The sequence below is a fragment of the Aythya ferina genome, assembly GCF_964211825.1.
Source record: "Aythya ferina genome assembly, chromosome: 1".
In the NCBI taxonomy this organism is placed as follows: domain Eukaryota; kingdom Metazoa; phylum Chordata; class Aves; order Anseriformes; family Anatidae; genus Aythya; species Aythya ferina.
In genome coordinates this window covers 12,784,382-12,811,803 of record NC_140296.1, presented here as the reverse complement: position 1 = coordinate 12,811,803, position 27,422 = coordinate 12,784,382, and positions in this window count along the sequence as shown.

Sequence of the window (27,422 nt, the reverse complement as noted above, 5' to 3'; positions counted from 1 at the left end):
TATATAGAAATAATTCTTGTTTGTTGAAATATCCACAAAAAGCTTTTACTGATTCACTCAAGTTTTCCCACAATCAGAGAGAGGAAGACTGGAGAACTGATTCTCAGAGGAAAGGAAGTTTGCAGGGATCACCTCTGCTACCTAGTCAGTGCTCTCTAACTAATAGATTATCTGCTAATGACTGCATTCACCTAAAATTCTTAGACACTTACATTTATATATCTGAGTGCGGTTGTCTGCTTGTGATCTGTTTTCCTGTTGTAACTGAATGAGTCAGCTCAGAATGTTCAGAATGATATAGTTAAAGGGGTTTAAATCAGATGTACAATCACAGTTGCAGTATCATTTGAAATCCCTTACTGTATCTCTCCCAGCCCTCAGATGCCTTTTTAGCAAGGCATAGGTTTCTCCTGGGTCCTGGGTCATGTTTCCAGATGTCCTGTATATCCTTAGAGTGTCTCTAATGGAACTAAATGCCTACATTTAGAGAACTGCCTGGGGCCAGTGATGGGAGTCAAGATACTGAGAACAGCCCTGAGGAGAAGGACCTGGAGGTGCTGGTTAATGAGGAGTTCCACATGAGCTGCCTATGTGCACTTGCAGCTCAGAAAGCCACCATATCATGGGCTGCATCAAAAGAAGCAGGTTGAAGGAGGGGATTCTCCCCTTCTGCTCTGCTCTTGTGAGACCCCACCTGGAGCCCTGTGTTCAGCTCTGGGGTCCCCAGCACAAGAAGGCCATGGAAGCATTCGAATATGTCCAGAGGAGGGCCACAAGGATAATCAAGGGTCTGAAGCACCTCTCCTGTGAAGACAGGCTGAGGCAGTTAGGGTTGTCCAGTCTGTAGAAGAGAAGGCTCTGGGGAGATCTTACAGCAGCCTACCAGTACAAAAAGGGGGCCTGCAGGGAAGCTTGGGAGGGACTCTCTCAGGGAGTGTAGTGATAGGACAAGGGGTATTAGTTTTTAACTGAAAGAAGGAAGATTTATATTAGATAAGGAAGAAATTCTTCGCTGTGAGGTGGTGAGACACTAGAACAGGTTGCTCAAAGACATTGTGCATTGTGAAGGATCATAGAGTTTGCAAGTAGATTAAGATGAGGATTTTCAATAATCTTCCCAATTAACTATTTTGCTACTATTGAAAAATTGAGCTTCCTTCAGGCCAAATGTCTTTATGTGCTTGTAGAAAAGATTTTTTACCATAAAACAATTTCAAAGTAAAGGCTGTCTCCTTTGACATTAGAGCTCTAGGATTTATATGAAAATTCCACTTTCCCTCTTTTAAGACAAGGGATGTTTATAGCATGAGAGGTTAATATATGGAACAAACTCAGAGTACCTCCAGACAGGGCATGTCAAAATGCTCTGAAAAAATATATATATTTTTCTTTAAATTATAGCTTTAAGACAGATATTGCCTTGAGGTTTTCAAATAGCTATAGAAATTTGTCTAAAAGCACATGGAAAAACTAAAGTAATACTCATGGACTGACGATTAGACATTTGGAGAAAGAGCAAATAAATACTAGTGGAAAGGGAGTTATTTGATAGTATGGTAATGAGCATATGCAGCTTCTCATATGATCTAAATATTTTTTTTTAAGAACTAAATTAGAATTATACCTTTCTTCTGTCAAAAATGCACAAACAAAAAAAAAATCAGGAATACATAGTATTTCAGTAATTTATGTTAAAATAGTAGTATTTCAGTATTACAGTATTATGTAGCATTTATATATAGCATTATATATAGCATTGCATATAGACTAAATGTATCTTCATTGAGTGAAGTACCATAAATGTCTGCATCCAATTCTTTATGATATGTAGTTTAAATATTTGTAATAAAATAAAACACTTGAAAATTAAATATATTCTTGGATTTGATTTGTCCATATAAGGATGAACAGTTTTAATAAAGTGTGTGTGTACTGCTCTATATGGAAGGTTGGAGAAGAAATTTGATCTGGCAGAGAAAAATCACTGATTAATTTATCTGTCCATCTGCAATATTGTTCTGTATACCTCCCTGTGATTCAATATCAGTTCAATCAATCTTTATTTGTAGAAAGAAATAATCCATAGAGAAATGACCTAATTGGTTTATCAATACTTTCTTTCTTTTTCTTTTTTTTTTTTTTATTTATTTATTTATTTACTGGTTTCTTGAAATCAAACTTGTTAATCTGAAGTGCTTGTTACGTAAGAAAATGATGCCTCCAAAACCACGAAGCTGTTTTCTAAAACCATTAAGTTTATAAATATTAAGTTATGGATTTTATTTTTTTCCTCTTTGTTGTCTAGATATATGTTATGCAAATGTTCACAACATTTTTATACTTTTTTGAACCACAAAGTTTAGCAGATTACTTACTCATTTCCCTTAGGAAAGTGATCACCTGATTCCAACAGCTATAGAAGTTATCATTATTTTATTATTGTATCCCAAAAAACAGCTCACAAAAAATAATGCAAAGAGACAGCACTGAATACACTTTCTACAGTTTTTAACAGAAGTACCCCCCACTTTAGCTGGAGGATACTTTTGAGAGTAGATATCCATAATTTAATCTGGCTACACAAATAACAGGACCAGCTGATTTGATCACCGCTTAACCTGATCTTCTGTTTAACTTGATTAGAGCATTACAGGCCAATATGTTTTCTGCTTAAAATAATTCAAGAAGTGTTTGTTTTTAGCAGTACATCAAGACAAGGTTATAAGAATTAAGCAAACCACATTTGCAGGAAGTAAGAAATTTAGTAAGTAGGCTATTTCGGGAAGAAATATCAAACTCCATTATGGTGAAAGGACATTGGGAAATCTGAGCCATTTCTAATGTGCACAAGGCTACAGAGTTCCCATCAAAGGAGTCTGAGTGATTTCACTGTGTAGATTGTAAAAGTATCAGGTGCGTCGACTTTGCCATGTAGCAGCAGCAAGGGAAGGTGGAGTGGAAAGCTAGTATTCCCCTGAGAAAGATAAAGAACAAGATCTAGGCTATAACCACTCTGCATTCACATCAGTAGACAGTACTGTGAAGGCAATATTACAGATTGCAGTAAGAGTGCAGTGTCTCATGTTTCAGTTTTTCTGTTCAGTTTCATCTACCCTGTGTACTTTCATTTTCAACTTTTTTTTTTTTTTTTTACTGTGGGAAGCTTTCTGCAAGTCCTTCTCTCTGAGAAGAGAGCATTCCCGTCCGCACAATCACAGAACAGCTGATTTGTGAAGGGACTTCTAAATATCACTCAGCCCAACTTGCTTCTCAGAGCAGGGTCACCTAGGCCCTTCTTCACTGCAAGAGTTCATTGCTGGATCTTAGTCAATTTGGTATCCAAGAGGAAACCCACCCTCTCAGCAAGTTGGCAACCAGCCTATGCTACTGCCTGGTGTTTTTTGTCCCCTGGTGCAGGACATAATGGTTTCCTTCACTTGTTGAGTTTCCTTTCAACCCATTTCTCTAGCCTATTGATGACCCTCTGAATGGCAGCAAAGCCATCTTGTGTATCAACAACTCTTCTCAGTTTTGTGTCCTTGTTGAGGGTACACTCTTTCCCAACTTCCAGATTGTTGTCGAAGATGTTAAGAAGTATTGGTCCTGTTATCATCCCCTGGCATACACCAGTAATGACTGGCAGCCAGCTGAATTTTTTGATGATGATCACAATCCTGTAAGTCCAGTTGTTTAGTCAGTGTTCCAATCCATCTCACTGTCCTTATACGACCTATAATTTAACAGCTTGTTTACGAGGATACTATTAAAGACAGTCTTGGAAGCCTTGCCTATGCCAAAAAGAACAACATCTACTGCTCTTAGTTCATCCATCTCACCAGTCACATCACAGTCACATTCTAAACATCGTAGAAGTTGATCAATCAAGAAGTTTGGTCAGGCACGTTTTCTCCTTTGAAAATCCACCCTGACTATTTCTATTCATCCTGTTCTGCTTAATATGACCAGAAATGTATTCCAGGAGTATTTTCTCCCTCACCTTCCCAGAGACTGAGGTGAAACTGATCATCCTGTTGATCCTCTTCCTTGTCTTTCCTGACCATAGGACAGACATTTGTTTTCTTATGTTCCTCAGGAACATGCATCACCCCAAATCCCTGTGACTTTCCAAAGATAAAAAAGAATGGTCTTACACTAATACCATCTCAGCACTCATAAATGCAGTATAAGCAAGTTTAAGATAACAACCATGTCTGACAAAATCGTAAGGAACAGAATAAAGACTTTATGATGAAAGCATGGAAAGCTTTATGTCACTGATCAGTAAAAAAAGCTGCTAGAAGGCAAGGGTGTTTGTGAGAGCTGGGCTACATTTCTACATTTAAGCAGGATTTCTTCCATGCTCAGGATCAGTGCATCCTGAAGTCGGGGAAGGGGGGCAGGAAACACGCGTGGATGGGCAAGGAGATCATCAATAAGATCAAAAGGAAGAGGATGGTCTATGAAATGTGGAAAAAGGGCCTATCCTCTTTGGAGGAGTGTAGATGTGTTGTCAGGGCCTGCAGGGATGTGACAAGGAAGGCTAAAACCCACCTAGAGATGAGGCTTGCAAAAGAGATAAAGGATAATAAGAAGGGTTTTTTCAAGTATGTAAACAGCAAGAGGAAGACTAGGGACAATGTAGGTCCCTTGCTGAATGAGGGGGTGTCCTGGTCATGGGAGACACTGAGAAGGCAGAGATACTGAATGCTTTCTTTGCTTCAGTCTTTGCTTCAAGGACACTCCCTCGGGACTCCTTGCCCCTGGCAATAGGACAAAGGATCTGAGAAATGGAGGCCTCCCCCCCTGGTGGATGTGGGAGTGGTTCGGGAGTATCTGAGTGCGCTCAACGCACACAAATCCATGGGTCCCGATGGGATGCATCCGCGTGTGCTAAGGGAGCTGGCAGATGTGATCGCCGAACTGCTCTCTATCATCTTTGAAAGGTCCTGGAGAACGGGTGAAGTGCCTGAAGACTGGAGGATAGCCAATGTCACTCTGGTCTTCAAGAAGGGCAAGGAGGAGGATCCAGGAAACTACAGGCCAGTCAGTCTCACCTCTGTCCCTGGAAAGGTATTGGAGCAGCTTGTTCTGGATGCCATCTCCAAGCAATTGAAAGAGAAGAAGGTTATGAGGAGTAGTCAGCATGGATTCACCAAGGGGAAGTCATGCTCGACCAACCTCGTTGCCTTCACAGAATCACAGAATCACAGAATTTCTAGGTTGTAAGAGACCTCAAGATCATCAAGTCCAACCTCTGACCTAACGCTAACAGTCCCCACTAAACCATATCCCTAAGCTCTACATCTAAACGTCTTTTAAAGACTCCCAGGGATGGTGACTCTACCACTTCCCTGGGCCTTCTATGATGGCATCACCAGCTGGGTAGATGGGGGAAAAACAGTGGATGTCAAGAACTTCTTCACGATGAGGGTGATGGAGCATTGGAACAGGCTGCCTAGGGACGATGTGGAGTCTCCTTCTCTGGAGATATTCAAGGCCTGTCTGGACGCCTACCTGGGCAGCCTGCTATGAGGAACCTGCTTTGGCAGGGGGGTTGGACCCGATGATCTTTCGAGGTCCCTTCCAACCCCTACAGTTCTGTGATTCTGTGAAATACATTACCAAAAATTATAATATAGAGACTATAATATATATCTATTACATATATATATATATTCTTTCCATAGTATATAATTTCTAGCAAAATAACAATAAAATAACAACACCCCAAAGTAGATTGAATGATAAAATATGATTCCTATGGGGCCCTCAGCACAAGAAGGACATGAAAGTATTAGAACGAGTCCAGAGAAGGGCCACAAGGATGATCAAAGGGCTGGAGCACCTCTCCTATAAAGACAGGCTGGGGGAGTTGGGGTTCTTCAGCCTGGAGAAGAGAAGGCTCTGGGGAGACCTTACAGTGGCCTGTCAGTACCAAAAGGGACCTACAGGAAATCTGGGAAGGACTCTTTGTCAGGGGGTGCAGAGATAGGACAAGGGGGAATGGCTTTAAACTAAAAAATGGTAGATTATATTAGCTATAAGGAAGAAATTCTTTGCTGTGAGGGTGGTGAGGCACTGGAAGAGGTTACCCCAAAAAGTGGTGGATGTCCTATCCCTGGAGGTGTTCAAGGCCAGGCTGGATGGGGTTTTGAGCAACCTGGTCTGGTGGGAGGTGTCCCTGCCCATGTCAGGGGGTTGGAATTAGATGATCTTCAAGGTCTCTTTCCAATCTAAACCATTTAATGATTCTGTGATCTAACTATATTTCCATTCTAGACTTTATAGAATTTTTCTCTTGGAGTATCTAATTATGTCATTCAAAGGTTTGAGGAGAAAGGTTTTAACTATTTTCACAGCATTTATCTATCCGTGTGCTTCCTAACAAGTCTTCAGAAATTGTCTGATGGTTGCAAAATTCATCAGACAACTTAAACAAACTAGAAAGCTGGAAACTTCCTACTACTTTGGTATGAATCACCAGTACATTTATATTCTGATTCTGGAGAATAAATGACTGAACTTCTCTTTAATTTATATTGCATATGGAAAATACGTTATATATATAGTTTGATAAAATATCTGTAGCAACTGATTAAACAATGCTTGAACAGAATCTTAGAATTAGAAAGTGGAAACCATCCATCCTAAAATGAAATCCATTCCTCAATAGCATACTACTGTTTTCCTGGGAATATTCACTTGCTCTGTTTATATAGTTTGAAACAAGTGAAATTAGTACACCTGCATTCCCTTCCTTTGAAGCACTTTTCTTTGTGTACTAACAGTATAAAGTATCTAAGTATAAATCCAGCTAAAAAATGGTGACAATTCAGGTCTACACCACTAATTTTATCAGTCTGAAGAAAATAATGTTCCCTTTGCATAGGAGTGATTTCATCCGTATGGATATAAAGACAGGAAATATAGAAATTCTTGTTTTGTGTATCGTTACTTTCTTTAAAAATTTTTATACTCTTAATATTTTATTTTGCCTTTTTCAAAGTTAAGGAAATACCCATTTATAGGAATAATAGTCTTTCAAAGGGTCTTTTCTGTATGAATACTTTGAATGCAATGCCATGTACACTAAGAAACAATTTTCTGGATAAAAATGTCATATATTACTTCCAGGAAAATCTTTTCAAAACACACCTTTATTTCAAAAACTGAGGATTTTTGTGCAAAGTGGGTAGAGCTGGAATAAAGAAGCAAAAACAGAATTAAAAAGCATTGTGTATTTGAGTAAGGGAAGATGAGTGGTATGAAAAAGTTTGCTTGTGTTCTGCACAAGCCACAAACATTGGATTAATTTGCCAGTTTGTTAATAGTATAATGCATGAAACTGTGGTCAGGGATTCAGAATAAAATCAGTCTCTGACACCTTCAAGAAACCTACCAAACAGAATCAAGCTTTCCAGATTTGGTCTATTAACTAAAAAGGCCTAGATCTTACCTATGTAATATTACTTAATATAGATTATTTTTTCATTTTTATCTCAAAATATTTAACTTCTTTTCCATTATTTATACAGAGAATTCTATCACTCACTCTCAATGTTTGTCCAGAGGATTGAGTAGAGCTATAATCTCTGTTCAAACCCTACCTTTGTAATATCTTTGACAAATAACTTAAGTTTTCAGGTTTTCAGCTATAATTTTCTCTTGCGCTTACATGGAGCGTAAGTTATTTTCTACTGACATTGAAATCTGTAGACAAAAAAAAAAAAAAAAAAAAAAAAAAGATTGAGAGATGCAGGGTTACAGAAATCAAAAAGTAATCAGCCCAGTTCTCTAGATCAAAACATTTGATGCTTACCTTGGGGACAGCATGATACATCCTCACCAGAACTTTACAACCTTCTTTAAAACCTTTCTAGATAATATTTACCTCCTGCACTAAGTGCAGTGGCAGACTTTCTAACACAGAGCCTAGTTTCAGAGCACACTGGAGCAGGAATTTTAAAAGGGTCTAGGAAATGCACATGAGAACCAGAAGTGCCTCATGCCTGCATGGTGGTCCTCATCTGGAGAGTTTTGACAATTCTGCTGAATTTCCAGGACAACTATGGAGGGCTTCAGGCTCTACAGACAGCAGTGATGCAGGACAGCTCTTCCCCTAAGTGCAGTTCCTAGGTAGTGAATGTGCCAAAGACACTGAAGTGACTCAGGCATGTATTTTCTTCTTTTCTGTACTACAGAAGATCCTGAGATGTCTGTGCTGGTTATGGCTCTTTTGAGAGAGAGAGTTTATCTTTTCTGTGGTGTCATGCAAACATAGCAATATTGTTTTCAGGCCAGAAGGAGTCTTCATACAGCCTCGCTGCATGTAACACATGTTGGCTAGACTCAACTGTTTCTACATTTGCTATATCTCAGCGGAAGGATCTGCTCCAGGAAAAGGTATTTAATTCTCAGCAGATCAGCATCTACTACCATAATAAGGACTGTAAAGCATACACCATCAGCTTGGTATAGTACACTAAACATGCATGCCATTAAGTACAAACACTGATTCATACAATACGGTTGTTCCAAAGCATCTGTAGTCTGCAGGAGAAAAGTATATACATTTTATGAAGCAATTTTATCCACTGTTCATTAAGAAAACAATCGCCATGGTAACATATATTACAAGTTACTACTACTGTCTCTAAGTTTCTTAAGCCCATAGCAACAGAAAAATACTGTTATAACAACTCTACTTTAGTAGTGTTTGAAAGTTATAAATAAGGTTTACTAGTTACTTTATACATATTAGATTATTCAGAATTATATAGATCAGAGAAGTCATGGATATTTCATATCCAGCTTCATAAACCCAAATCATATTATTAATTTGTAGTCTTAATGATTTTACAACAGATTATGCCAGCTGAAGATACCTTATTGTCATAAATTTTTCAGATGAGACTTCAATGACGATTCATATCACAGTAACTTGATGTAGTTTCATCACAGAAAGACTAAGCAAAAGAAAGCTCCTGCTGTGGCTGTGCTAAATGAGATGGAGGACTGCAGTTACATAAAGGAGACCCAAAGTCACAGAAAGGGGATTTTTCTCAGCAGATTGGTGATGGTAGAAAGGTGAAATAAAACAAGAAGAGTATCATTTCTGAACCAGCCTTTATCTGCTTGGCTATAAAAACCCAGACGTGACAAGGTCGGTAGGCTTTCATGGTCACGAAAATGATCTGCTCTTCATAAATTAAGGGGAAACACTATCTATTTCTTTTCCTGCAGCTTTGCTTGAGTAAAAGGAAGATCTGTCTAACATTTTTATATGCACACCTATACAGGCACCTCACCTCACTGGCTGAGCAAAACATTCTTGACTAGACCTGGCAGAAATTTTTCAATTTATGAATTGTGGGTATAGATTTTTTTAATTAAATAACCATTTTTAAGTCAGAATATTACATTACCCAAAATTATTTTTAATTAAAAATATATATAAGTATTTAAAGACCCTTTATCATCTTCCACAAATCTGAGTGAAAACAATTTTAATATATATAACCAATATATATTTTTTGGTGGTGGTAATTGTGAGAAACAGCTTGCTGAAACTTGCTTTCTCTACTTACAGTCTCTTGGTTGTCATTCACACAGTTACATTACACTTATCTGAGCCCAATAATTGAACTACTTTTATTTACAAAATAGATTGATGTAATCTCAAAGAAAATGTTTAAATTAGACAAAGGTTAAAATAGTTTATGAAGCTTAAGGAGGTAATTAACACAGAAAATATCGGAATGCCATTGATACATTGCAAACCTTTTGTTCAGTTCCTTTGATGTCAACAATATACTGTTTTTAACATCAAAAAATACTGTAACATGACAAAATTCATTATCAAGTTTCAATTAATCAATAAGTAATGTCATGAAAGGTAAGTCCCTGCATAATATAGGTTTTCACTTTCTACAACAATAGCATTAGTCTTTCTTCTCTTAGCGCACCCTAGCACTGGTGGGGCCTTATGGCTTCAGTCTTCTTTGTAGTCATGGACTACAAAGGCTACAATGACTACTGCTGCTGTATTAGTGGTTTCAATTATGTGCCATGTTTGAGGGCTGATATCAGTATATTACCATATGTATCCTGGAAATTTTTTGTTCTCTATTGTTTCTATATGGCAAATGCAATCCACTGAATAAGAATTATTTTTGTTCATGCATTTCATTATCACAGTTCCACACAAGCCTCCATGCTTTAATGTCAATATATTTTAACATATACCCAATGGCAGCAAAATCGTGCTTTATGATTATTGAATAACACCTTGACATTAAAATTCCTTTTGAGGTTTTCTGATTTACTGACTTGAATTTTCTTCTCTGTCTGAGACTCGGTCCTCCAGTGTGTGGCTGTATTGGGTTTACATGGCAAGTTTTGGTAGCAGGCAGCTTCAGCTGGGGAGGAGGTGCTCCAGGCACTGGAGAAAAATCATAGAATAACAGAATCATTTCTATTGGAAAAGGCCTCCAACATCATCAAGTCCAACTGTTAACCTAGCACTACCAAGTCCAACTGTTAACCTAGCGCTACCAAGTCTACCACTAAACCATGTTCCTAAGTACCACATCTACATATCTTCTGAATACCTCCAGGGGTGACGACTCAACTACTTCCCTGGGCAGCCTGCTCCAATGCCACCAAACCCTTTCAGTAAATAAATTTATCCTAAGATCCAGCCTAAACATCCCCTGGCACAGCTTGAGGCCATTTCCTTTATGTCCTATCACTTGTTGCTTGTGAGAAGAGACCAATCCCAACCCTGCTACAACCTCCTTTGAGATAGTTGTAGAGAACAATAATGTTCTCATTACAATAATATTCTCACAACAATAATGTTCTCAATAATGTCCTCAGCCTCCTTTTCTGTAGGCTAAATAAACCTAGTTACCTCAGCTGTACCTCATAAGATTTGTTTTCTAGACCCTTCACCAGCTTTTTTGCTATTCCTTGGACATGCTTCAGTACCTTAATGTCCTTTTTGTAATGAGGGGCCCAAAACTGAACACAGCATTCAAGGTGCAGCCTCACCAGATCCAAGTACAGAGGGACAATCATTTCCCTAGTCCTGCTGGCTACACTGTTTCTGATAAAAATCAGGATGCTGTTGGCCTTCTTGGCCATCCAATTACACTGGTGGCTCATGTTCAGCTGGCTATCAACCAATATCCCCAGGTCCCTTTCTTCTGGACAACTTTCTGGGCAGAACTGCCTTTGCAACCCTTGTAGGAGTCCCTGGTTGAGAAGGTGAATGTTGCCTGGAGGAGGCTGCGGCCCATGGAGAGCCCTCGCAGGAGCAGGCCCAGGGCCGGAGCTGCAGCCCATGGAGAGGAGCCCACACAGGAGCAGGGGTCTGGGAGGAGCTGCTGCCTGTGGGGGACCCGTGCTGGAGCAGTTTGCTCCTGGGGGATGGACCCTGTGGGACAGAGCCGTGTGGGAGCAGTTCTTGAAGAGCTGCAGCCTGTGGGCAGCCCCTGCAGGCTCAGTTCGGGAAGGACGGCATCCCGTGGGAGGGACCCCACAGGGAGCAGGGGCAGAGAGAGACTGTGAAGGAGTGGCGGAGATGAAGTGTCATGGACTGACCACAGCCTCCATTTCTCCGCCATGCACCATTTTGGGGGAGGAGGTACAAGAGATGGTATAGGTGGAGGTTGTTTTTAGTTTGCTTTTAATTTCTCGCTGCTTTAGCTTGCTATTAATTTTCAATAAATTACATTAATCTCTCTTACACTGAACCTGCTTTGCTTGTGACAGTAATTGGTGAGTGATCTCCCTGTACTTATCTCAACCCACGACCTTCTTTTCATTATATGTTCTTTCCCTGTCCTTTTGTGAAGGGGGAGTGAGAGAGCAGCACAGTGGTGCTTATCTACTCATCATTAAACCACCACAATGGCTCCACATCTCTGGCTGTCTGGATATAAGAAAGTAGAAGTTTTACAGTATTTCATGCAATATGCTCAGCATTTTACAGATAATGCTCTGTTTTAGACTTGATCTTAGTCCATCAACCCATTAAAGTTGAAAAGTTATTTTCATGCCATAACCACTCTTTTTATTTTTTTACCTCACATATTTCCCCTTGCTTTATTTCAGAACTGCAACCTTGAAGATATTTTTTTATTTCAGAAACAGGAGAGCAATGCAACTAGGAAAATGTTTCAATAGCTAGTCACAGGGATATTTAAAGGCAATGGAAAATGTCAAGAGTGTAAATTTAACTTTGACTCTGGTAGGATGCTCAGAAAATGTTAAATCATAACTTGAACTAGAGGGCGGGTTCCTGACAACCACAACTATCATGCCTAATCAAAGTTAAGCTTCCATTTTGTGAATATACTCAGCTTGACAGAATATTACATTGTTTTTCTTTAAAATGATACCCCATCAACAATTTCCACTGTCAATTAAATGAGAAAAAAAATATATTTAAATAACACAATAGGCTGTAATTATATTTTTTAATGTTTTCATTTGACTTGTGGTATAAATATAATATAGTATAAATATAGATTATTTGTAAGATATCAAGCTGCTGGCAGAACTCCTCAGCAATAGATGCTCAAAAAGCTTCAGATGCTCAAAAGCTTCAGAGATTTGGCTCATTTCTGATAAATAATGAAAATATTAGGCGTTTAGTCAAAGCCTAACTTGAACTCCATAAGCCAACCTGAGATCTTCAAAACTTTAGTCCAAACTTTAGTTTAGTTTCTAATATTCTTGGAATAGTTCACCTGGCCTGAAAATTACAACACAAACATTTTACATTTTAACTTAGATTTCTGTGTTTATAAATGAACTACTTTTATCATCCAATCTAAACATTTTTTAAATGAGTTAAGTAATTTCAAGTAATCAAAAAAGGGTTTTGTGAGTCCCACTCAGAAGTTCCTGGCTTTCCCCATACATCACTCAGTTCCCTAAACACCTCACCCAGACTTCTGGATGCCACTGATGCAGAACAGGCTTGTAGGTTTAAAGGTGTGTGTAAGTTTGTTTAGCAGTGGGTGATGCTATCTGAGTCTTTTATGCTGATAATACCAAAAAGTACCATGATAACCCAAGTGGCAAAACACCATTAAGTGCTATGGACAGGAATCACTGAAATATCAAGAAATTTCATGTAGGAGCACAAGTCACTTAGTAGTAGTATGGACTCCTAAGTTTCCTTTTGGACTGGTGATATCTGCTCCTAAAGGAGTTCCTGAAATCTTCAAATGCCTGCTGGCTGTACATGTGAACAAATGCTTCCCTGCTTGAGCAATTTGCTGGGAGCAGAGAGACAGGGCTGTGACACGCTTTGAGTCACTTCCCCTCATTTCTGTTATGGAGGAGAGGACAGGTGGGGGACTGCCCCATTTTGGGGCAGGATCAGCAGTCTGTATGACAGGGACCCACTGAGTCTGCATGGTAAAAGCTATAGCTGCTGAAGGTTTGGAGTTATATACACAAAACTAATGCCATGCACAGTAAAATAGCACCAGCTCTTAATACCATTGGTATCATGTATACAAAATTACTATATTGTTACTGGATTTGCTCATCATTTAATATGAGATGTGAGAAAGAGAAGACACACTCCCACAATGTGCATTGACTGGAGTTAGACATTGGAAAATACCCATTTAAAGTTTTGAGGAGAAAAAAGATGCTTATTTCATGCAAAATATTTTGTTTATATCTACTTAGTTATATATATATTTTTTTTTTATTATTTTTTTTTTGTGAGCTAGCATCCCTTTTTCCAATATTTTGAAAGAAAAATACGTCCTAGTCTTCACCAGTGGTGTATTCAGCAGTCTAAACCTGGCCTTATGCTTCTATCCACACTCCATACATTGGAAAAAAAACATCCTCAGGCAATTTGTGACCATTAGTAACTAAAAACATTTTTACATGTCTGTTTCTAAGGTCACCAAGAGATTTTCGAGCTCTGGTGACAAGTGGAAGTCATTGGTTCCACTGTTCTGTTTAATTGGCATTGGTATTACACAGGAGGCATTCAGCTTCTATCCATGTGTGGCCACAATCTGCTAGCTTTTGTCTTGATGAACTTAATGAAATATATTTACATTATCTAGAACTGAAGTTAAGATGTGGTAGATAGACACTGAAAACATCAAAGTTACCTGATAGCTGGCTTTTAAGACTGGTGTAGTGAATATGTTCATATAATTATGTATTCTGGTCCAGGTAATTAATAATACATCAGCATAACTGAAAAGTTCTGTGCAGAAATGACTGTGATTGCAGTGTAAACACCGCATCATATAACTACATATAAAATGGATTTGTAAGAATAAGATAGAAACATATATTAAAAAGCAGTACAGCAATGGAACTAACCTCGCTGCTCTAAGAAGCATTAGCAATTAGTTAGATACACTATGTTTATATAAACTGCAATAACTGCAATTAAGAGTTATGGTGTTATAAAATGTGATTGTTTCTTGTCTTATCTTAACTAATGACCTGACATATATTTTCACAGAACCACAGAATCACAGAATTTCTAGGTTGGAAGAGACCTCAAAATCATCGAGTCCAACCTCTGACCTAACACCAACAGTCCCCACTAAACCATATCTCTAAGCAATACATCTAAACATCTTTCAAAGACCTCCAGGGATGGTGACTCCACCACTTCCCTGGGCAGCCTGTTCCAATGCCTCACAACCCTTTCGGTAAAGAAGTTCTTCCTAACATCCAACCTAAAACTCCCCTGGCGCAACTTCAGCCCATTCCCCCTCGTCCTGTCATGAGGCACGTGGGAGAACAGGCCAACCCCCACCTTGCTACAGCCTCCTTTAAGGTACCTGTAGAGAGCAATAAGGTAACCCCTGAGCCTCCTTTTCTCCAGGCTGAACAAGCCCAGCTCCCCCAGCCGCTCCTTATAGGACTTGTTCTCCAGACCCCTCACCAGCTTTGTTGTCCTTCTCTGGACTTGCTCAAGCACCTCGATGTCCTTCTTGTAGCGAGGGGCCCAAAACTGAACACAGTACTTGAGGTGAGGCCTCACCAGAGCCGAGTACAGGGGGATGATCACTTCTCTAGACCTGCTGGCCACACTGCTTCTTATACAAGCCAGGATGCTGTTGGCCTTCTTGGCCACCTGAGAACACTGCTGGCTCATATTCAGCCAACTATCCACCAATACTCCCAGGTTCTTCTCCGCCAGGCAGCTTTCCAACCATTCATCTCCCAGCCTGTAGCTCTGCTTGGGGTTATTGCGTCCCAGGTGCAGGACCCAGCACTTGGCCTTGTTGAACTTCATGCAGTTGACCTCAGCCCATCGGTCCAGCCTATCCAGATCCTCCTGCAGAGCTTTCCTACCCTCAAGCAGATCGACACACGCACCTAACTTGGTGTCATCTGCAAACTTACTGAGGGTGCACTCAATGCCCTCATCCAGATCATCGATGAAGATATTAAAGAGGACCAACCCCAGTACCGAGCCCTGGGGAACGCCACTAGTGACCGGCCTCCAACTGGATTTGACTCCATTCACCACGACTCTTTGGGCCCAGCTATCCAGCCAGTTTTTAACCAAACGAAGCATACATCAGTCCAAGCCATGAGCAGACAGTTTATTGAGAAGAATGCTGTGGGAAATGGTGTCAAAAGCCTTGCTGAAGTCAAGGTAGACCACATCCACAGCCTTTCCCTCATCCACCAAGCGCATCACTTTGTCATAGAAGAAGATCAGGTTTGTCAAGCAGGACCTGCCTTTCATAAACCCATGCTGACTGGGCCTGATCGCCTGCTTGCCCTGCAAGTGCTGCATGATGACTCTCAAGATAATCTGCTCCATGAGCTTCCCTGGCACTGGAAAAAAAAAATCCCTAATCGGGATTTTTTTTTTGAAATAACTTCACAAAGAGCCAGATTAATTTTAGGCTTTAAAGACAGGATCTACTGAAGTAGATGTAAAGTTGTCATTTCAGTAAGCTTTGGAGTAGGATATATGGTTTAAAGTACCATTTAAGGACAAATAATTATAAAGTCCTCTAAGGAACATGGGAGTTGTTTCCTGGATTCATATCTAGTAGTGCACTCATGTAGTGTTTTTGATAAATATAAGGAATTAAGAGGAAAGACAGAAAGGTATGGGGATATTAACCTTTTTTTGAAGTACTGGGTATTAGGACCTAGTCCAGTCACAGCTACAAGCACCTTGTCCTCCCATCCTGTTTTCTGCACTAGACTAAGACTGTGGTTCAGTGATTCATGAGTTTTACCTGTGCCTTGCTCTTAGTTAGGAATATGGCATGGTGTTGTTATACAAACAGTAGTCCATTTTTGTAATCTTTTTTATTTTTGTGTTTTAGTAGTCATTTGGTATTTGAGAGAAAAACTGTGGAGGCAACTAAATTGTTGTTTTCATGAATTTTGGATATCAAATAGTATCAATGCTTACTGATTTCATTGTCTGCAGAAGGCAGTGGCTCTATAGTCCCTTCTGGAAACAATTCCAAACTGAATTACAAAATGAATGCAATTCAGAAAAAATAAAGGGAATAACTGTGAACTTTACTATTTTTAAAGATGATTAGGATAAAGATATATGCTGTTGTGACAAGAGAAACAGCTGCCAGATACAAACGTTTGCTAGATTTGAAGAGGATAAAAAAAAAAAAAAAAAAAAAAAAAAAAAAAAAAAATTAGATGTGGGATTCCATAAGCAGCAACTTTAATCATCACAGTAGGAAATCAAACAAGAAAATTTAATGAACCACAGTTGGCAGAGGAATTTCTTAATAACTTAGAGAAAAGAGACATCAGTGATTTTGTAACTTGTGGCACTGGCCTGTCAGTTACAAAATGCATTCAAGAGAATGTAATGGATTTGGAACAAAGTAAGTGTAACAAGCCTTATGCAAATTGGAACCCTGTAAATACACTGGAAATTTTAAGCTTCAATTTTCTTCTTCTTTATAAGCTTTTTTTTTTTTTTTTTCTTCCCCCATTGGGAGAGTTCTTGCTTTTTGTTTGTTTGTCTGTCTGTGTTTGTTTTCAATGCCAAACCTATCTTTATGATATCTTAGCTGAATTCATTCAAGTTCAAATTTTTCTTCCAGTCATATTTTATTCTTGTTTGTTTTACTAGATCTCTATTAAAAACATCATAAATAACCACTCAGCTGTGCAACACAAAGGAATTACACTGGGCTTACAGAAGCAGAAAGCTATTCATTATAACTACCTGCTACCTTTGGAGTAAAGAAATACTACTACTAGGATGATCTGGGAATTCAAGAAACTAACATGCAGCAAGAGATGGCATATCTACTGCATAACACAAAAAGCTGTAATGAAAGTCCTGATATGACAATCTTTCTCCCAAAAGCAGTGTAAGATACTACAGACAGTATCACAGAATCATAGAATGTTTTGAATTGGAAAGGACCTTAAAGAACATCTACTTCCAATCCCCCTGCCATTGGCAGGGACACCTTCCATTAGACTAGGTTGCCCAAAGCCTCATCCAACCTGGTCCTGAAGTATGCTTTTCCAGACAGTACACTGTCTGACACTGCCAATGCAAGATTTTACACTCACTGGGCTTCCAAGGATTTTTGCAATTCCCTGGAATTGTCATTAAAAAAACCTTACTTTTCACAGCCTGACAGAAAGATATTTGCAAGTGAGAAACACCAGGAAGAAAGAAGAGCAAATGGACAACACCAACAGGAGGAAAGATGAAATGAAGTTTAGCTTAGGAAGTAGACACAGATTTCTGATCTTCTGAGGAAAAATACAGTGAAACTTCTTTCCTAGGAGTAATAGAATTCAGAGTGGTAGGTAAGGAGTCTTCATTGTTATTATTTTCTATCTCTAATTTTTGCTGGTGAATCCAATTTGCACAAGCACATTGGAGAATTTCATTTACAATGCAGAAATTAAATATTACAGTATTTCCAAAACAAAATATTTCCCCCTTTGGCATATTTGCTGTTCAGCATTTTTTTTCATCTCCCAAGGAATTTTGATGCAGCAGCAAAAGTGTTGATACTGCTGATGTCTTTGACTAAAGAAGTACCAAGAGATCATCAGGATTTTACTACTTGTAAAAAATACATGGTTGTCTACAACCTACTGGACATTATAAATACAAAAGAAAGTGCTGTTATAGTAAAGTGCTGTTGTTATAGTAAACCTTTCCAAGAGAAGATAAATCTTCATCCATGTCTCCTGGAAGGTGACTTTCTGTGTCTTTCATTTTTGAACACTGACAATCTCCTCACCTTGCCAAAGACTCCTGGAAGCAGCAGAGACAGAACAGACTGCATGTCTGTCCCTTACCCAGCCAAGCTCACTCAACTATGTTTTAGATGTCAGTGAGCTGGATTTGTTGTTAGTTAAGAAAAGAGAGGAGATGAGGCACTGGCATTTTTCCCAGTCTATCTCACTAACTTCTGACAAACACCTAGGAATTCAGGAGAACTGGTCTAAAAAACAGCCTCCAAAATGACCAGGAAATCTCAAAAATATGTGAGACTAACCCTTCCTACTTTAGCCATTTGTGTTGACCAAATCTTTTAAATAGAACCAGATGGTAATTACTTAAGAATAATTATTTCTCATCTACTGGGAGAACATACAGTAACCTTGGTGAGTTTATGATCACCTTGGGCTCAAAATGGCAAGGGTTGAGCAGTTTGTAGGTGAATATAAAATAAACTCAACGTTGTCATTAAAATACAAGGCTATCTACAAGATGGAAGTGGCAAGAAAGGTTGATGCCATTTACAATGTGCTAAATTATTTGTTTTAAAATTACTAGGAAATAATAATAATAATATATATATATAATTATTATAAATAAATAATGACATTATTGGAAGAAACTACATCCAAAAGCATTTCAAATTTCTGAATTTAACCCCTCTACCTAAGATCAATATAAACATCTGCTAACATTTAACAATTAATTATTGATAACTCAATTTAACTCACTCTCTCTACTGTTTACTGAAATTAAAGTCATTTATTAATCAATAATAATCCTTATAAAACAAGGAGAAAATTAGCTAACAATAGTGCAGATCAATAAATTAGCTCATCTAAAAGAACCTAATATTTTAGTTCAGCACTCTATCTAAATAATAGTATGCATTATTTTCAGTGAAGCAGCCACATATGGATGCTTTGCACTATTTCCATCATAGAAATAATAAAAATAATCCCAGTGATGAAGGACTTAGACTTATTTCTTGGCTAAAAGTTTGAAAATATGCAAGAAAGTATAAACGGTCCTGTTCCCTTGAATAGTTAGACTTAAAACAGTTAGACTTAATAAAGAAAAAACACTTTGTCTTGCTTACAGCTCAAAAGAGTTCCCTACACAAGTCAAGAAAGCAAAAGTCTTTTCTCAACTTCAGCCTAGATTCGTGTTATCAGCATTAATTTAGTTACTTTGGATTTCCTTGTTGCTGTTTCTCCATATATCTCTGTAGCTAGGCACACAACTCTATTCAGCAACACCATCTCTAGATACTCGGCACTTCACACAACTCGTTTTCTGCCCTCAGAGCTTGTAGGTGATCTCTTAGATGTTATGATCCTGTAACTAGCTAGTCTTATAAGTGGCTAGTCCTTTAATTCCATCTAGCCCCAAAGACCCTAAATTACACTAATCCATACTCTTATATCTAAAATCATAGAATATCTTGAGTTGGAGAGGTCCCACAAGGATCATCAAGTCCAGCTCCTGGCTCCACACAGGACCACACAATAATCAAATCATATTTCTGAAAGTGTTGTTGAAAGGCTCCAGCAGGCTGTCATGTTAAGGGGTGTAGCTGATTAACCATTATGGGCCCAGTCGGATTCAGGGTACTAAACCAGTCAGACATTCACCAACAATGCGTTAACCATCTGGGGGTCCAGTTAGACATTCACCAACAATGCATTAACCATCTGGGGGTCTGTTCAGACATTCACCAACAATGCATTAACTGTCTGGGGGTCTGGTTGGATTCAGAACACTGAACTATCACGGATAACCACCCTTACCCTAGTTGCACTTAATGAGAGCTATCACAATGCAATCAAGTATGGTTTATTACAGCAACAGATGACCAGGTTCTTTTGGATTGCTGGTGATAGTGACTGTCTGCAAAAGCAAGCTAGCATGCATGAAATACACAGGTGTTACAGGTGTTACAGGTGCGCAGACTAGAAATAAAGGCGTTAAAAAGATCAAAGACTCTAGAGAGATTTATAAGCAAGTATTCAGATCTCACCCAAAGGTGTCCCAATGGGGGGAAGAGAGGCTCAGCCTGTCGACTGATCCCAGGAGTCAGGAGGTCCTAAGGATGTTGTATTTCCTCGGGATGGTATCTCCCCTGAAGGTGGTATCTTCCCTAACATCCCCTCTCTCTTAGGCCAATTTATATTATTTTCTATCTTTTAGGTGGAGCTTGAGTGGCTCTAGTCAAGCATATCTTAGTTATGATTGCTGAAAAGTTCTCCCTTCTCTGTTTAAAGTAATAGGCTCCAAGAAATTCAGAGCACATGCTCAGTGAGGAGTGGTCGCACCTTGGAGGCAGGTAGCTTTTGGGATGGAGGTGTGTTTTGGTATTATAATGACATTATAATGAGCAAAAAGTACACTAGGGTACAGCATTTGTCAAAACATGACAGGTCCTTGGCTCAGGGTGGCAAAAAGTGCAGCTTATTGGTCTTGGTGTGCACAAGAACAATCGAGTCCCCACCTGGTCACAGAGCCTAGCTGTGGTGTCTCCAGTCCACTCTATGCTCCGTACTGTTCCTTAGGGCTAGCACACCAAGTTTCCCCAGCGCAATAGCATCTAAGGTTGGGAGCCTAGGGAACACTCAGGTAGTGCAGCTATGCCCTACCCTGAAAGCCTCTTCAATGCTGTACATTTCCCTTAAAAAATGTGAATGTTAGTTTTATTTTCCTAGTTACTTCAGGCAATTACACCACACAGGCCCAGTGCCATGACCACTACACTGGGGAGTCTGTTCCTGCACCCAGCCCTTTTTTAACATCTAACCTGATCCTCCCCTGTCCCAGCTCCATGCCATTCCCTCAGGTCCTGTCGCTGTCCCCAGGAAACAGAGCTCATCACCTGCCCCTCCACTCCCCTCATGAAGGAGCTGCAGGCCACCCTGAGACCTCCCCTCAGTCTGATCTTTTCTAGACTGAACAAATCAAGTAGCCTTAGCCACTCCCTATACATCTGCCCTTCTAGAACCTTCACCATCTTTGTAGCTCTCATTTGATTGTTTTGTAATAGTTTTAGACTTTTCATATATTGTGGAGGCCAAAATTGTACGCAGAACTTGGTGTAAGTAATCAGAGTATATGCATTGTGTATTCTCCAGCTTCAGTGAGGTTTTAGCAACAATATTGTTAATTGTATTATATATTTTGCAGAAGTATTTTATACCTTTCAATTTCTATCAGGATTTTTGTAATCTTTAAATTCTCTTGAAGATGTTAGTTCTGCAAACAGATGACTATGTTGGGTATTGGGGAACTTTTGGAGAGTGGAATTTGAAAGGTCAGCAACATACCTCAGTAATACCAGATTTGAATATGGATTTAGCAAAACTGGCAATAGAAGGTCATAGGTCCTCATTGATTATTTTTGAGGGAACTGACATAGAGAAATGTATAAATGAAGGCAGAAATAAAGGAGAGTCAAGAAACTGGAAATGGGAATGGAAATGGTAAGGTAAGCAAGTCCTATTATTGGTTCTCTCCGTGTGTTCCTGCTGGCAGCTCTGGGTTTGATTAGCACAGAATAATCACAATGAACTTTTTTTTTTTTTTTTTTTTTTTTCCTGCCCTTAGCAAGTATCTCCTACCTGTTTCTGTGGTCAGGAGGACAAAGAATGGGAGCACCTTATCCTGATAGCAGGAGAGCTCCTAGGACAGTTGGATCAAGCATGCTAAGTGCTACCATGCCAGTACCCTTTCCAGAACTGTTGGCATTTGCATCTTTCTAATAGTATCCTAACAAAGTTATTACATCTCTTAAAAAACAGGCAACAACTTATGATGCAGATGGCAAGTCAGTGACAAACTATTATAAGGCTTAGAACAGCCAGATGTTCAGATCTAAACAAGAGTTTCTGAGCTGGGCACCATCACACAAATGTCCCCTTCTAGACCTGTTTAGAGAAAAATTCATGCTGAATAAAAGATGTACGTCATAAAACCCTCCCAGATTCTGTTGGTGACTTTGGTTAGAAATAATTACTTCTTGAAAGATAACTGAACAATTCCCATTCATCACATACTTGGTTATAATCACACATCAAATTATCATTGATAAATCTTTTCCATTGAAGGCTCTGAGTTAGATATTAATGTTTTCCACAGCATGTTTTGTAATTTTTAAGGAGTTCATTTCAATTTCTGTGTAATCATCATGTAAGAGAAGAAAAGTAGATGGATGTGTGTGATTAATCACTGTCTTCCTAGTTATTTAAAACTGTGGATGAGCACAAGTCTGGATTGTAGTAAATACTGCAGAAGGAGAATACTATGGAAGCCTAACTAATGGGAATTGAAAAGCAAGCAAATCTGCTAGAGCAGAAACTACCATAACAAAATGTCACAAGTATTAAACTTCAGGATTTGTTTTTTACATCAAATGATACACTACGAAGATTATAACAATCTAAATAATTCATCACTGGAATGATTTCATTTGCTTCATCTCAAGATTTGCAATAAATACATTTATGAACTCATTCTAACAATGTTTTCTGTAGAAACTGCTTATAAGCAGGAAGAATCATGGTGTTTTAACTATTCATGCATTATAGTGATGATAACCAAGCATCCAATTTTGTGTTTGTTTTACCAAACCTTTCGGTGATGAAATATTCAGGTCAAATCTAAAGAAAGTGGTAAGCATGACAAGGTCTTCAAATTAGATGACTTTTGTTTATGGTTCCATAAGGTAGAGCAAATTGTGAGGAACAAGCCCTTAACTCTCTCCAGGAGAGACCTCAAGTGCTGTTGAAAAGAAGTGTGAAGGATAAGCATGACAACACTAACTATGTTCACAAAAGAATTTAAATTGTGAAAGTTTATTATTTATGTGTCCTGAGTCTATATCCCAGTGGATAAGCATCCCAGGCTATATTATTTTCATAGCTGATCAAAACATAGTGGATTTCTTGGGTTTGCTTTTAAACTCCAACTGGAGGAAAAGAAGAACAAAGAATTTTTGGGGGGTTTATTTGTTAACTGAAATGCTTCTGAAAAATGCTTCACTATGAGCCAGTCTCTCTACAAGGATTCAGAATATGTTGATGTATGCTTGGAAAACCTTTCTTGACCCTTTTCATCTGAATGGACTGTGAGTAAAAAACTTTGTAGCTCTGCCCACGAAGAGTGTCTTTACTCTTTACCTACAAACTATCCTAATTTCTCTGTAGGATTTTATTCAGAACACTATCTCACAGACTATGACTTTAAAGTCTTGATTCTATCACAGACTGTGGACTTCTTGGGTTAAAACCTAAGTAGCTAAAATAAGTGCTGTTTCACTGAATCTATGGGATTTATTCCATCTGTGGACTTAGTGTGTCCATGAGGTACAAAACACTTTATATTTCTACTCAAAACCTTCCAACTACATCTTAAAGACTGCAGCTAACAGCTTTAAAGGAGATGTGTGTGAGGAGAGAAATCTTAGAAATAAAAGTTTTGATATACAAATTATTGTAAAAATAATTAAGTAAAATAGTTGGGTTTGTTTAGCTGGAAAGAGAGAACACCAAGGCAGACACAGTACAGCTTCTGCCTATACTAGAAACTCTACTGCAGAACCTGTTTTCTTGTCCAGTGGGTATAGGACAAGAAATAATGTGTTTAAATGCTGTAACAAAGATTAGAATAGGCATAATGAGAAACTTTAATACAGTGAATTAGAGTGGAATACAGAATTAGACTGTAGTTCACTTCACTGAAGCTCTCTAAAGGCTGCTTGGATGCACATCTGCAAGGAATGATACAAATATAGTTGAACATCCTTTGGGACACAGAGATAGAGTAGATGAACTTCATCTATTTCAGGTGTGTATGGTTCTGTGAGATAGACCACCAAAACCTAATTACCACTTATAATGTTTAGGAATGTCCAGGGAATGTTACACTGAAAAGGGACACTTCTCAGGTTTGACAGCATGTTACTTTTCTTGACTTACATGTTAACAATCACCAGGAATACATCTGAGAAACACAAATGGAAAAGGTCTGGTCTTCCCAATTCCCACCGTAGTTAGTGACACCAGACATAATGATCTCAAGGTGAAAAAGATTAGGAATAAGTAAAGAGAAATATACCAAGGGTCTAACGCTGTAAATTATTCATATAAAATATTTCTAATGCCTTCTGAAACAAATGTTGAAAATACACTAAATCCTAACATTTTCAGTGACAACCTACAGGAGTTCCCAGACAGAAGTGTTAGACCCTTAGTAAATACACTATACAAAACTCCAACTGAAGGAAGATTCTTCTGCTACTGTTTAGACTCTGTGGAAACACAACTGCAAATCTGAAATAGATAGATAGATAGATAGATAGATAGATAGATAGATAGATAGATAAAACACCAAGATGAAGGAATAATATTCTCCTGTCACTTGGTCTCTGGGTCTTCAGTTCCCCCTATTTTTCATTTGCAATGCATTCAAAATTTTGATTCTGTCTTTGAATCAGAAAGTAACCTAACACACTGAGCTCACCTGCATAAATCTTACTGCTAAAGCAGCCATGCATATAGAAATCCAGGGTTTTACAGAAAAAACTCACTTTTGAAACAAAGACCAAGAAATTATCACTGAGACAATTATAAACAGACAAAACCAAGCAGTGGGAGAAATTTATAAATGATGGCCAGATTGATTTACGTTTGAAAGTACAAAACAGACTATACAAGCAGACTTCACTTTGATGAAGAAACTTTGGTCTCTGAAGCCATTCAGGTGTCCCAGACTGAGATGAAGATTAGAAGGGACACTTTGCCCTTCATAAAAATGATCTGGGAACACAGCATGCAGAAGCAATCTGTGCCCTGTGATCTAGAGGAGGCCAATTGGTGGCCTAGAGAGAGCTAGGTTTGGGCTAGAGAACTGTTTTATGTTTTCACTGGATGTGCAGCTTTATTGATATACCAACCAAACTGGCTTAAGTGAAAGAGCAGAATGAAAGAATTTATTAAGTCAGTTACAAATGTGTAAATGTAGTCATATCAGTCTGAGCCCCAGGTTTCCGAAAGCTTATAGAATTTGGTCAGCCCTTGCCTAGATATGGATTAATCATAGGCTAAAACAGAAGAAGCCCCTAGAACACCTTTAATCTCCAAAGGTTCTCACAGACTGTAACATTTTAACAAATTATGTTGGTTTTATATGAGTTTACCTAAATTTACCCAATTATATGAGTTTACCTAAAACAAGCTTACTAGACAGGTATGCAGTTTGATGCCATTTGATCTGAACACAAAATAAATCCATTACTGCTTGCAGTTTTTTATCCTTTCCATCCCTGCCAATGCTTGATTATCCCATAGTTAAGAACCTGCATCATATTTTTCATTTGAATTGTTCTTTTAGTTCCAATAGTTTTCATTCTTGTAATATCTTTTTCAGAAAGATTGAAGAGCCCATTAGCACCTGATATTTTCGTCTCCTGAAGATCTTTATATACCTTAATCAAGTCACTGTTCAATCTTCTTTTGATAAGCTATGCATACTGAACTCTCACTGGAAAGCATTTTCTCTACTCATACGAATATTTTGTAGTAATCTATGTCATTAGATTTTCACTGTGAAAGAATGTGGCATACGCAGTGGAAACCAGCAAGAAGCTTTTCCATCTCAGAAAATGTGTCAAACTTTCCTCAGTGTTCCTTTGTCATTGTTCTGAATTCTTTTAGGGCCAGCCCTTTGCCATTTTGTATCTATTTGGTGGCATTTGATGGTATTTGTCATCATACTGCTGAATACTGTGACTTGCTGTCACAAGTAGCAAATCTGCTACCACATAGATAATGTTCAATAGCATCATTGATGATTCTGCAAGTGTTGAGCCTTCAAATTGTATGTGACACCTGACAAGACAGAAGTTCTTATTCTTCTCCTCCTGAATTAGGCCTCTGAGTTTATAAATAACATGGGAGATTGGGAGATTTACTCCAAAACTTGTTTGATAAATGTCAGAGGACTGGGATTTTTAATGCCTGGGAGGACTAAAAGAGATATTCAGGTTACCTGAGTGTGCATACCTTCATCTTAGTTTGTTTACAGTATGGCTAAAAAGCAAGTTTAAATATAATGACATTAGAACAGACACAATTTCAATTCTGGCACAAATTACATGGGTTAAGACAAAACATCTGCTTCTCTCATATTTTATGTTACAGGAACTCAAACATATTCAGAACACCTCTCTCACTCAGGTGATGATTGAAAGATACTCTAGTAGCATTGAAAGGACAGATTTAGCTATAAACAGATACAGACTTAGCAAGTACAAACTTGTACTCACAGATTTTCTAAGTATCAAAATTAACCAGAGAATTTTTTTTGTGAAGTGTTCTTATGCCTACATTTCATAAGCAAATATATGGAAACATTAAGAAAGCTGGTAATCTTAACTGAAACACAGTGTAGGCTTCAGCACTGAGCCGCTGCCTTACATAAGCACATGCTTGAAATAAACTGTGTTTAAATGTTATCCTGAATGAATGTGCTCTCTTAAATGGAGACTTCCAAAAACAAGCAAAACACATATCATGCCTAATCCACTTAGGGCATTTTAATATTAATTTTCATATATGTTTGTATGAATTCCTCAGATATATTTCTTTTTCTTTTTCTTTTTTTTTGTTATGACTTTTTTTTTAGAGATCATGTAGGACTAGAAAGGATTCTCCTAGGACATCAAAGCAGATCTGTGTTTTTACAAGCAGGCACAGTATAAATTGATTAAGATCCATCTCTAAAAATATTAGCTTTCTTACTGTAAGGCTATTCCAGAATATCTAGACTTCTCAAATCCAAGCCTCAAGTGCACATACACAAAACATGCTCAAATTGTATGTTGTTGATCATCTTTCTTTGCAGGAATTCAGTTTAGTCTTCTGCATCCCATGAAATTTCTCTTGAGGTTACTAAATTAATACTGGGGGATCCTCTTCATATATCATTAGGAATTATTTTCAGCAGTTCAAGGCAATAATTAGAAAGAAACAAACAACAACAACAACAATAACAAAAACAAACAAACAAACAAACAAACAAAAAAACTTATTCACCAGGGTTATGAGTCACATATAGGGCTATACATGAAGTATTTACATTTTCTTCTGTGACACATGATGGTTGTAAAGAGGTTCTAACATTTATA